The 11,846-nt window shown below is 35.5% G+C and overlaps 3 non-coding genes across 3 annotated transcripts; all 3 read left to right on the top strand.

Moving 5' to 3' along the window:
• The first annotated feature begins 1,881 nt into the window (after positions 1-1,881).
• Positions 1,882-1,973, top strand: LOC140856803 (small nucleolar RNA snoR26). Its single transcript, XR_012140405.1, has one exon. It is a non-coding gene; the product is annotated as a small nucleolar RNA snoR26 (small nucleolar RNA).
• A 36-nt stretch (positions 1,974-2,009) lies between these two features.
• On the top strand, positions 2,010-2,099 carry LOC140856807 (small nucleolar RNA snoR27). The gene has a single exon (XR_012140409.1). It is a non-coding gene; the product is annotated as a small nucleolar RNA snoR27 (small nucleolar RNA).
• A 142-nt stretch (positions 2,100-2,241) lies between these two features.
• Positions 2,242-2,329, top strand: LOC140856805 (small nucleolar RNA snoR27). Its single transcript, XR_012140407.1, has one exon. It is a non-coding gene; the product is annotated as a small nucleolar RNA snoR27 (small nucleolar RNA).
• Positions 2,330-11,846: the final 9,517 nt, after the last annotated feature.

Below are 11,846 nucleotides of genomic sequence, written 5' to 3'. Positions count from 1 at the left end.
TAGTGAAAGGTGGTTTCGAGTTTTTACTCTTTTTCTTTCTTCTTCTTTTTTTTTTTTTTGTCTTTTCTTTTTTCGCATAAATATGCTGGACGAACGCTCGACAACTACAATTCGCCATCCAAAAGAACAGCAGATTGTTGGTTTGTTGGACAGAATTGAAGTTGATTGGTCTTTTGCCAGCACTTTTCCTTTAAAATGCTCCATACTTTAAAAGAAGGCGCTGCCTTATCGAAGACAAAAGGGGGGACTGGATAGGATCCATCAAGACCACCAGCTAATTTAAACCTGCTGTGATTGCATATGGATGTCGTCCTTGCTCATGACATTGGCAATTTTTGCAATTTCATACCAAGGATACAGATAAAGGATTCTTGCTCTCTAATCTCTGCACAGCTTTGTGACCTTCTTTACGCGGATTCCACTGCTGTATGTACTCCGGGGTTGTATGAATTTGCCATCACAACAAGAGGATTGATTCTATATTCTATAAAAGATGGAATTCAAATGATCTCGAATGAGATTAGAGATAGCAAAAGATCAAATGTGGGTTGAATAAGCTATTAGTCATACTTGCCTCGTGCTTACCTCAGGGTGGGGTGGGACCAAGTGGATAGAGTTAAATAAGATGTGTTGGATGGATTGGACTGGATAAAATAATAAAAATCAATTTTTCATATATATATATATATATATATATATATATATATATATAGAATCCCTCTAAATTAAATGATACAAAATTTGCCTGCCTTAATAAAATTTGACAGCATCCATCAGTTCCAGCTAATCAGAGTTACAGTTATTACTGATCATAAAATGGTTCATGCATCCGCATGTGATACTCTTGGACATTGATTGGAAATCTGTACATGTTTCATTTCTATCAGCAGATATCATTTAAAAATAAAAAAAAACAAAAAAAAAACAAAACAAAACAAAAAGAAGGAGAACCGGCATAGGATCGACGTGGGTCTAGCCTCCGGGGGCATCTTATCAAAAAGACGTGCAATGTGGCCTTGGAAACCAAGAACTTGATCGACACGTCTTTGATGGTACCTTGTCCAGTTCTAAACTGACAAATATCAAAAAGGTGTAATATACCTTTTCGGTCCAAAATGGCTTAAAATATTTCTTTTATTTATGGTGAAAAAATATTTCATTTATAGTATGTCAATGTTGTTCAATGGTTTCCATCAAAAAGAAAAAAAAAAAAAAATTTGTGAGATCCAAACTATAAAAAAAAAATAAAATTATCGACTTTTTTTTGCCGACGCTTTTGGAAAGCGTCGGCAGGTTGCGCTGACCTGCCGACGCTTTTAAAAAGCATCGTTTATTAACGACGCTTAAAAGCGTCGTAAATTTTGAACGTGTCAACGCCGACGCTTTTAGCAAAAACGTCGTTAAATAAATAAAATACCGATGCTTGTTAACGATGCTAAAAAACGTCGGTAGGTTCGTTTAATACCCCCCTCCTCCCGTGCCCTAATCTATCTACCGCCGCCCCTTTAATTTCCACCCGTTCCTCCGCCGACCCCGGCCCATCTCCACCGTCGGCACCGCACCCGCCGTCCACGCGCACCCGCCGTCCATGCCTCACCTCCGTCCGCCGCTCCCCTCTGCTGCCGCGTCCGTCGACGCCGCGCCCGCGCGGTCCAAGCCATACGCCGTTCGCCACCCGACCGGCCCTCCTCCTCCTCCTTCCCTTGTTCGGCTGCTCCAAGCTTCCCACCATCCCACTTCGCCATTCGGCCACCCCAAATCGAAGGGAAACAAAGCCTGCTCGGCCGCTCCACAGAAATTTTGTGTGAGGGGTTTCTTTTCATCTGTCCTTTTCTGTTCTTTTTGGTTTTTCTTTTTCTCCTTTTTTAATTTTTATGTTTGTCAGCGTCAGTGATGTTTAACGTCGTTTTGTTATCCTTGCACTTTGATTGCCGGTGAAGAAATTTTGCGGGAAATCATTGACTGAGATGCTTCTTTTATTCTTAATTTTATTTCTCTTGTGCTGTATCTCCGGATTAATGATGCAACCATAATCTGCGTTATGTTTCTGTAACTCCGTTGAAGGATTTGAACATGATGTGTATCTACTGAGATCTGGTAAAATAGCTTTGGTGTTTTCAGCAAAGATATTATTCTAAACATTCTGGGGCATGTTTATGGGTCGCAAGAAAATTTTTGGTTTGTTTCTTATGACAAGTTTCGAGTCCTGAAAGTCCCTTTCTTTTTTAGTTTATTTTTTCAATTGGATCAATGATGCCCGTAGTCCGCGTTATCTTTCCGTAACTTCGTTGAAGGAATTGAAGATGACACCGATCTACCGAGATCTAGTGAGACTATGTAAGGATGCTGATCCATTCTAGAGGTTCATGCATTTTTGTTATTCTTCCAGGTCCAATCCTTTGAGAATACTAACGCTTTTGGATCTTGCTTCCCCCCTTCTGTTTTTACCTATTTTTGGTAATCCTTTTGTTGACTTCACTTATCTAGTTTCTAGCTTGCCTCTTGATTCAATACTAGAGTTTCTTTTCTATTATACCACAACTTGATTTATTTTTATTTGTTTCAGATCAACTCAGCAGTTATCTGTGGTTCCTATTAAACACATCTGTGTAATTGTATGAAAATATGCTTATGCACCCACTGCCTGTTTATTTCACGGTAATATGTGGTAACAAAGAATCTAAGAATTCCTAATATGAATGGAGTGATGATCCATTCATATTGGGGTTTGTGTGAGGGGTTTCTTAGGTTTCGTTGAGGAGAAGGGCCTGAACTTTCCGTCTCCACAGATGTAACGTGATAAATTATTTAACTTTGGACCATCTGTTACTCTGTTCTCACAGCTTAAGCACATATGTACATGCATGAAACCAGGAAATGTATAAAAAGTTCTATCAGTTACATGTTTGCATACATATACATGTACATAGGTATATCACACTGCCCCATTTCCCTGTCAGATTATTATATACATAAACAAATTAACCATAAGTCTGGGATCTAGTTATGAAGATTAGCTCGAAATTTACATATGAAATTCTTGGCAGACCTGAGGCTCTTGTCAACTTCATTAAACAATTTGTTTGTGAATGACTTGAGTTTGGGTCTCAGTTGAATATGCTACTCAAGCTTGGCATGATTATAAAACAGGTGAAGCTTGAGCCAGACTTCACTTCCTCGAGCTTGGCTTGTTTACATCTCTAGCGATCATTTCTTCTCCATGATACTGATGAAATATATACATCCATAATTAGTAGTATTTAGAACTAATTGATGGTGTATTTATTATTATTCTTCGAAAAAAATTGTGACAAGTTCTTTGCATAGTCAGATTATAAACATGTATCTGTCAGATTAGGAAAAGGAATATTCGTGAAGGATCATGAGTCAGGAATCATTAGGCACTGATTTACTACTCATAACAATGCATGTTAAAACTGAATTATATAAGTCCAATTTTGGTTGCTGATATTGAAAGCCCAACCGACATTGACAGTGACTACCAGCTATTTAATTCACTTGGTCCTCTCAATCCCACTCATTATCCATTAACTTGATTTTTTTACCACATCATCATTATTAGGAGAAGATAAGAATCAAATTGAAGTATGTAGTATTGAAATTACTGCATCAACTGTATCATTGACGTCTTATATAGGTGAAAAAAGTTACTGTACTTCAATATATAATGAAGTAAAATGTTCAATGTATATTAATATTTTTACATATATAATGCTTTGATATATGGGATAGGTTTAGGTAAAGTCAACCGATTTGGATTCGATTCGATCAAATCAAAATTGGACAATAAAGATCATACATTAATGATTTAAGCCATTAGATATGATATATTATCTTAAAACTACTTAAACATCGAAAATCATATGATTTGAAGATTCCTAACTTATACATCAAATGATTAAAAAATATATTTAATTTAATTTAGGTTATCCAATTTTTGACTACATAATGCATAGAATAGGACTTTCTAAATCATATAATTTTTTACGTACATACAAATTTGAGATAGTAGATCGCGTCCAACTATTTGAATCATCAATATAGAATCTTCATTATAAAGTTTTGATTTAACTAAACGTAAATCCAGTTACGATCGATCTCTTTCTACTTAAATTTTGTCTCTCTCTCTATATATATTATTTCATAGTTTCATGAATCCTGATTGATTGCTTATCTGACATGTGGCACTCGTTATGTGGCTGGACCCTGATATCGTGTGGCCTACGTTATCCTTATCTTCGTAACTGATGAAGACTAAGCATCTGGATTAAGCTGGGCCAAGTTTCTTTGTCCACTACTCCCCAAGTTAATATCAGGTATTAAATCAAGTTAATTATGAATTAATTTTAAAAAAATTTGCATTGCATAGAAACATAGACCCGTCTTTTGATTAATGTACATATTCTATTGTATCCGTACATTTATTTATTTTTGTACGGATAAAAGAATTATGTACATTGATCAATTGATTGTTCAGTATGGACAGTTTGGAAAATGTGAGTAATTCTATAGGTCATTACCATAATCAAATGGTATGCTGAGGGTTCGGAAAAAATTTCGGATGGTATTTTTCTTTTGTTCTTCCTATACGGAAGAACTAAGAAAAAATACTGTCGAAATTTTTTTTGGCTCTTGTTGCATATCATTTGATTTCTGTAATTGACCTATAAAATTAATGCATTTTCTGAATGGGATAGGACCTTCTTTACCTATTAGTTGATGATAGCAAGCATTTACTATGTAAACTTTATCTAGCTGTTATTTTTTTGGATTTTATGAAATGACTGATATTTTTTACTCATTGCATTAATATAGATTATATAATTTTTTTTATTTTTAGATAAATTGCAAGTTCGGTCATTTTTATCCTACAATGGACAAAAGTTGGATAAATAAACCAAGGAATAGTAAAGAATATTTAGATGGAGTTCATGACTTCATTAAATTTGGTATGGAGAAAAGTAGTTTGAATGGAAAGATTTTATGTCCATGTCGGAAATGTGTAAATAGTTCTTCTTTAGATCCACAAAATGTTGAAGAACATTTGGTATGGAATGGTTTTTTAAGAGGTTATACCGACTGAATTTTTCATGGAGAATCTATGTTGCCATCATCATGTAACCAACCCCTGACTCATTTTGGATCCACTAGCCTAGAAGACAATTCTGCAAGAGATGATGATATAAGGGGTTTGATCACAGATGCTTTTGGATTTGATATTCAAAATTTAGGAGAATCCAGTAGTATACAAGAAACAGTTGGGATGTTTGATGGATGTACGCATACGGAACGTATGCATGTTGAGGAGCCCATACATACATCTAATGATGAGACAGCTCGTTATCACACCTTAATGAAAGATGCAGACGAAGAATTATATCCGGGTTGTACAAAATTTTCTAAGATTTCTTTTCTTGTACATTTATTTCATATAAAATATTTGAATGGATGGTCTGGAAAGAGTTTTACCATGCTGCTCAAGTTATTAAAGGATGCATTTCCAGAAAGCACTCGTTTACCACCATCGTATTATGAAGCCAAGAAAGTAGTAAAAGAATTGGATCTTGGATACGAAAAGATTCATAGTTGTCCGAAAGATTGTATGTTATATCGGGATGAAAACGCTAATCAAGAGTCATGCAATGTATGTGGATCTTCAAGATGGATAACACAAAAAGAAGATTGAGATGATGTACTGAACGAATTGGATGCAACGCGGAGTAAAAAGAAACCGGCCAAGGTATTGCGTTACTTTCCTCTTATACCTAGATTGAAAAGGATTTATGCATCATCAAAAATAGCTTCATCAATGAGATGGCATCATGAAGGACGTACAAAGGATGGAATGTTGAGACATCCAACAGATAGTCTTCAATGGAAAGCATTTGATGATAGGCATCCTGATTTTGCCTCTGATATTCGCAGTGTTAGGTTTGGCTTAGCTTCTGATGGCTTCAATCCATTTCGGACCCTGAGTTCTACCTACAGCACTTGGCCAGTCGTTTTGATACCTTACAATTTGCCACCGTGGATGTGCATGAAACAATCATCACTTATCTTGTCAATGGTTATTCCAGGAGATAAGGGTCCAGGCAATGATATTGATATTTTTCTACAGCCTTTGATAGAGGAATTGAAACAGTTGTGGGAGGGTGTTGATGCATTTGATGCTTCCAACGACCAAACATTTAAACTACGGACAGCTTTGTTATGGACTATTAATGATTTTCCAGCATATGCCAATTTATCTGGCTGGAGTACAAAGGGACGGGTCGCATGTCCTTGTTGTGGAGATTCAACACATTCAATTTGGTTAAAATATGGAGGTAAATTTTGTTACATGGGACATCGTCGATGGTTGGAAGCAAATCATCCGTTTCGATTTCAGAAAGATTTGTTTGATGGTACTATAGAATTGGGATGTGCCCCTATTCCACCTTCTGAAACTGATGTTCATAGACAAATGGATGGCATGAATTACAGCTATGGTAAGCACTCAAAGTCCTCTAAAAAAGGAGGAAGGGATGATGTTGAAAGCTCAGTGCACGAAGGGTTACCAGAGGAAGTCAGTATCAGTACTATAGATGCAGAGGTGTTTCAAGATCCAGACAATTATTTCGAGGATGAAAATGAGGAAGACACACATATAGCATCTACACAACAGCCAAGTAAATATTTATGAAAAAAATGAAGTATCTTTTTTGACTTACCTTATTGGAAACATAATCTTATTCGGCACAATCTTGATGTCATGCATATAGAGAAGAATGTTTGCGATAATTTACTTGGAACATTTTTAAACCTTGATGGAAAGAGCAAAGATAACATGAAGGCACTTCTTGATTTAAAAGAAATGGATATCCGACAGAAACTTCATCCTAAAATGCTTGCTAATGATAGAATTTATGTGCCTCCTGCATGTTACACAATGTCTGCTCGAGAAAAGGATAATTTTTTGGGAGTTTTGAAAAGTATCAAAGTACCCGATGGATATGCATCAAATATTTCACGATGTGTGCATCTAAAGGATCGAAAACTTTCAAATCTTAAAAGTCATGATGGTCACATATTGATGCAAGATATTTTTTCAATAGCTTTAAGATCGTCATTGCCGAAACAAGTTGTTACAATTGTACTTCGATTATCGTCATTCTTTAAGGCATTATGTTCCAAAGTTATTTATCCTCGAGAACTTGATCAGTTAGAATCCGATATTGCAATTACACTTTGCCAGATGAAAAAAAATTTTCCTCCTGGATTTTTCACTATTATGGTACATCTGCTCATTCACCTAGCTTCAGAAGTTAAAGTTGGTGGACCGGTACATTATAGATGGATGTATCCTATTGAGAGGTATTATTACAAACCTTAAATCTTTTGATAATTTTATTAGAAATAACAGCATACTGATATTTTAATAAATATTTAATTCTTGAAGGTATCTTGTGCGTCTTAAAGATTATGTGCGAAATAGAGCCTATCCCGAAGGCTCGATTGCTGAAGCATATATTACAGATGAATGTTTGACATTTTGTTCAAGATATCTTCAAGGTGTAGAGACTATTTTTAGTCGACCTCAACGGCATAATGACTTTGTGGAGAATGCAGAACTGTATAAGTTCTTAACTGCTGGAAAATTCTTGGGAAGAGCTGAAAGTATTGTACTTGATCAAAAATCCTTAGCACAAGCACATCGTTATGTGTTACTTCATAGTGACATAATATTTGACCATCGCAGGTTAGTATATTTAAGGAATGACATCAAAATTTAAATTTTATATTAGATATAATGTTCTAAATGATATATTTATATTTTATGCAGTGAATTTTTAATTTATCAGAGACGAGCCAATCATAACATTCGTCCTAATGCAAGGATTGAACAGCGATGGTTGGTCGAGTTATTCCCCATGTGGCTTTTGAATCAGGTGTGATTTATATTTAATTATGAGATATATTAATTTTTGATACATATTTAATATCAGATAACTCAACTGCACTTCGTCATATCATTTTTTGTTAGGTATCAAAGATGATGGAGACAAATAATTCAGATGAACTAATAGCTCTTGCTCGAGGACCTAACAAGATTGTGAATAGATATAACGGTTTCATAATTAATGGCTTTAAATTTCATACTAGAGAACGGGAGAAATTTAGAAAAACACAGAATAGCAGTGTTATGGTGGAAGCGGATGGAAAATCCTATTATGGTGCACTTAAAGATATCTATGAGTTGGATTATTATGAAAAATTTAAAGTAGTATTGTTTAGATGTGATTGGATAGACATAAACTCACCAAGGGGTTTGAAACAAGATGCAAATGGATTTACACTTGTAAATTTTTCAAGGTTGATACACACTGGTGTGTTATTGAAGGATGACCCATTCATTTTTTCATCTCAAGCTCGTCAAGTATTTTATGTACAAGATGCAAAAGATAAAGATTGGTTTACTGTCATCAAAACAAAACCTAGAGACTTATATGATATGGGAAACCAAGTGGAGGATGATGATGATGACACTTATACACAATGTATGCCCTACAATTTTGTGCCAGCTGATGATTTAAATGCTATGACGACGTTGGTTAGAACAGAATTCGAAGAAAACACTACTGCTTGATTGTTACTGATAATAATTATTTATGATGTATATATTTTGCATTAATTATTATGTTATTTTACTCCATATATTAACTGATTCTACCTTTTATTTATATAAATGCTAGGTGACATCATGCGTCGCAGGGGACGATATGCTGGTGTGCAGTTCCAGTTTTCACAGACAGAGGCCGGTACGTCTTCTTCAGCACAGCAGCCTGAGGCCAGTTCAGCTGCACAGCATTCTGAGCCCTGTCCTTCATCATCAACACAGCACGATCCTCCTGTTCATCAGTCAGATGATGAGATACACGTGCAGGGTATATATTGTCTTTCATGTAATTTTTTTAATTTTATTTTATATATATTTATGATATAGTTACTTTTATGTATTTTTTGCAGACGGATCCAGGAGAGTACGCCCCAGACGCGGACCCACAGTAGTGCGAGATGTGTGGCAGATGCGTGAGGGCGAGAGGATTGTTGTGGAGTACAATCAGCTAGGTCAGCCAATTAAGAAAGCTGCCTGCTTATTGACTTCATTTTTGGGGACTGTTGCTCGGAGGCCTCAGCTATGTCCGTTGGGCTATGCAAAATGGAATGACATGCTTCCAACGTACAAAGTTGAGCTCCTCCGAGTTATAGAGGTAATGAATTGATGTTCATACTGTATATTAATTGTTAATCATTTATATAATTTATTTCATTTAACTTTTTTTTTTATAGAGCAAGTTTGTTCTCCCTCCATCCACTCATGATTTTGTAATGAAGTCTCTCAACCGCAAATGGAAAGAATATAGAGCACAATTGAAGAAGGACTATATGAGACAGGGTATGACAGAGGACGAGATTGCTAGAAATTGTCCTCCTGATGTACTCCCTCATCAGTAGATGGAGTTGGTTCATTATTGGTTCTCCGAGAAGGCACAGGTATATTATCTGTTTATTATCTTTTTTTTCTAAATATTTTATAAAAATATTGATTTTTATTATATATTATATATATAAAAAGTTCTTTACTTTATTTTACAGACTTATTCTGCTATTGGTAGAGCTGCACGAGCAGCTCAGTCTGTTCCTCATACATCGGGATCGAAGAGTTATGCACGACTCCGACAGGAGTTTGTATGTTCCTTAAACTTTCATAATTAACTTTTAATTTTTATGTTGAAATATTTATATAACTAATATCATTATGTATCGTGGACCATGTCTGTATCATGATACTCATATATTTTTTTAAATTATTATAACTATTTGCTTAAAATTAAAATTATTTATGTAGGAGGATGAGCATGGGAGGGAACCCGGACAAGTAGAGTTTTACCGGATGACTCATACTCATCAGGATGGTACTTTTGTTCGAGATGAGTCGAGAGATTTATATGTACGGCATTATTAATATTATATTTTTTGCAATGATTTAAATTTAATTTTGTTAGCTATTAATGTATAACTCTTGTTTTCAAAAAAAATACAGGAGAGGGCTACATCTCTCATTGCAGAGCGTGACGACGAGTCCGCAGCATCTACGTAGCAGAGCCGTATCGAGGCCGAGGTGTTCACAGAGTTGATGGGACCAGAGCGCTACGGCCGAGTGAGGGGTTATGGAGTAGGAGTCACCCCCACTCAGTTATCTGAGGTTAGTAGATATACGCAGCATGCTGCAGCAGATGCTCAGGATTCACGCGTTCGCAGACTCGAGGCGGAGATACAGGAGATTAGACAGAGTCGTGCCGCTGAGATGGAGGAGATGCGACAGAGCCGTGCCGAGATGCAGGCCATGAAGGGACAGATTGATCGCCTTACATCTTTATTAGAGATGTATGGTTCATCTCAAGTAAACACATAATATTAAATATATATTTTTGTATTAATTTAATGATTTATATATTTTTATTTATAGATATGCAAATCATGCTTTTGATATGTTTCTTGTAGGCTCCTGGCACATCAGGCACCCGTCGAGATAGCGGCACGTCACGTGGAGACAACGACGACCATCCGCCTGCAGATTGATATTATTTTATTTTTATTATATTTTTATATTTATTTATATTACTCTTGATTGTAATGGACGATTAGTATTTTTTTTTATTTATATAAAATATTGTCTTTTGGTTTTGTTAAATTTTCTATTTAAGTTTGCTTTTGGTGTGAATGGTGGTGATTGTATAGGTGTGAATGTGGTGATTGTACAAGTTTATATTCGAATAATTGATATAATTTCGTACAGGAATGTATGTATTCTTTTTTTTTTTTTTGTAGATAATACTTGTATTTTTTTTTTCTCTTAAAATCTTTAACGACGCTTATAAGCGTCGTTAAAATTATTTTAACGATGCTTATAAGCGTCGTTAAAGAAAAAAAAGCCGACGCTTCGAAAAGCATCTTGGTAGAGTGGATGACGCGGAGTCATTAACGATGCTAAAAAGCACCGTTAAAATTACATTTTGCGACGCTTTAAAGCATCGTTAAAAATATATTTAACGACGCTTATAAGCGTCGTTAAGACAAGTTTAACGATGCTTATAAGCGCCGTTAATGTTAAATTTAACGACGCTTTAAAGCGTCATTAAAAAATAACGACGCTTTTAAAAAGCGTCGGCGCTTTTCATCTCCACTCTTACATAGTCGACGTTTTGCCGACGCTTTTCGAAGCATCGTAAAGCTAAATAGCGACGCTTTAAAGCGTCGTAAAATAATATTATTAGCGTCGTTAATGACCATTTTTTCTGTAGTGAAGGAACGCTGGTTTAAAGAATGCAGATTTGTTTCAGCGGGTCACAGTGCAATAGGATAAATCATACTTCCTCCAGAAGCACTATACATTCCAAGGATTTGCATTTGTGATACCTTGCTGTTAGCAGCCATATGATGCAATGCACTCTTACAGCATGATACAGGACCATGCTTATTATGTTTTTGCAGAAAATTTAGAATCAATCTTAGCCTTTGATGTGGATTATTATCTCAATGACTTTTACTGTTAAGCTGGATCGACTTAATGTTAATATTTTTAAATTCAATTGGATAGGCTGAACCAACCAAAATATTGTCTCCTTTTTTTTCATAATTTTCAAAAATCTTGCTTGAGTACCTTTATTTTTTTGGGACCATTCATTCATTTTTGGTTTGAGATTTGATAGCTTAGATTGATAGTTTTAACCGGTTGGTTGGTACCGGATATCCATTTGAGATACCGTCAAACAAAATGATTC

The sequence above is a fragment of the Elaeis guineensis genome, chromosome 3, assembly GCF_000442705.2.
Source record: "Elaeis guineensis isolate ETL-2024a chromosome 3, EG11, whole genome shotgun sequence".
Lineage (NCBI taxonomy): Eukaryota > Viridiplantae > Streptophyta > Magnoliopsida > Arecales > Arecaceae > Elaeis > Elaeis guineensis.
Note: the sequence above shows the minus strand (reverse complement) of the source record. Positions and strands in the feature narration are given on the sequence as shown.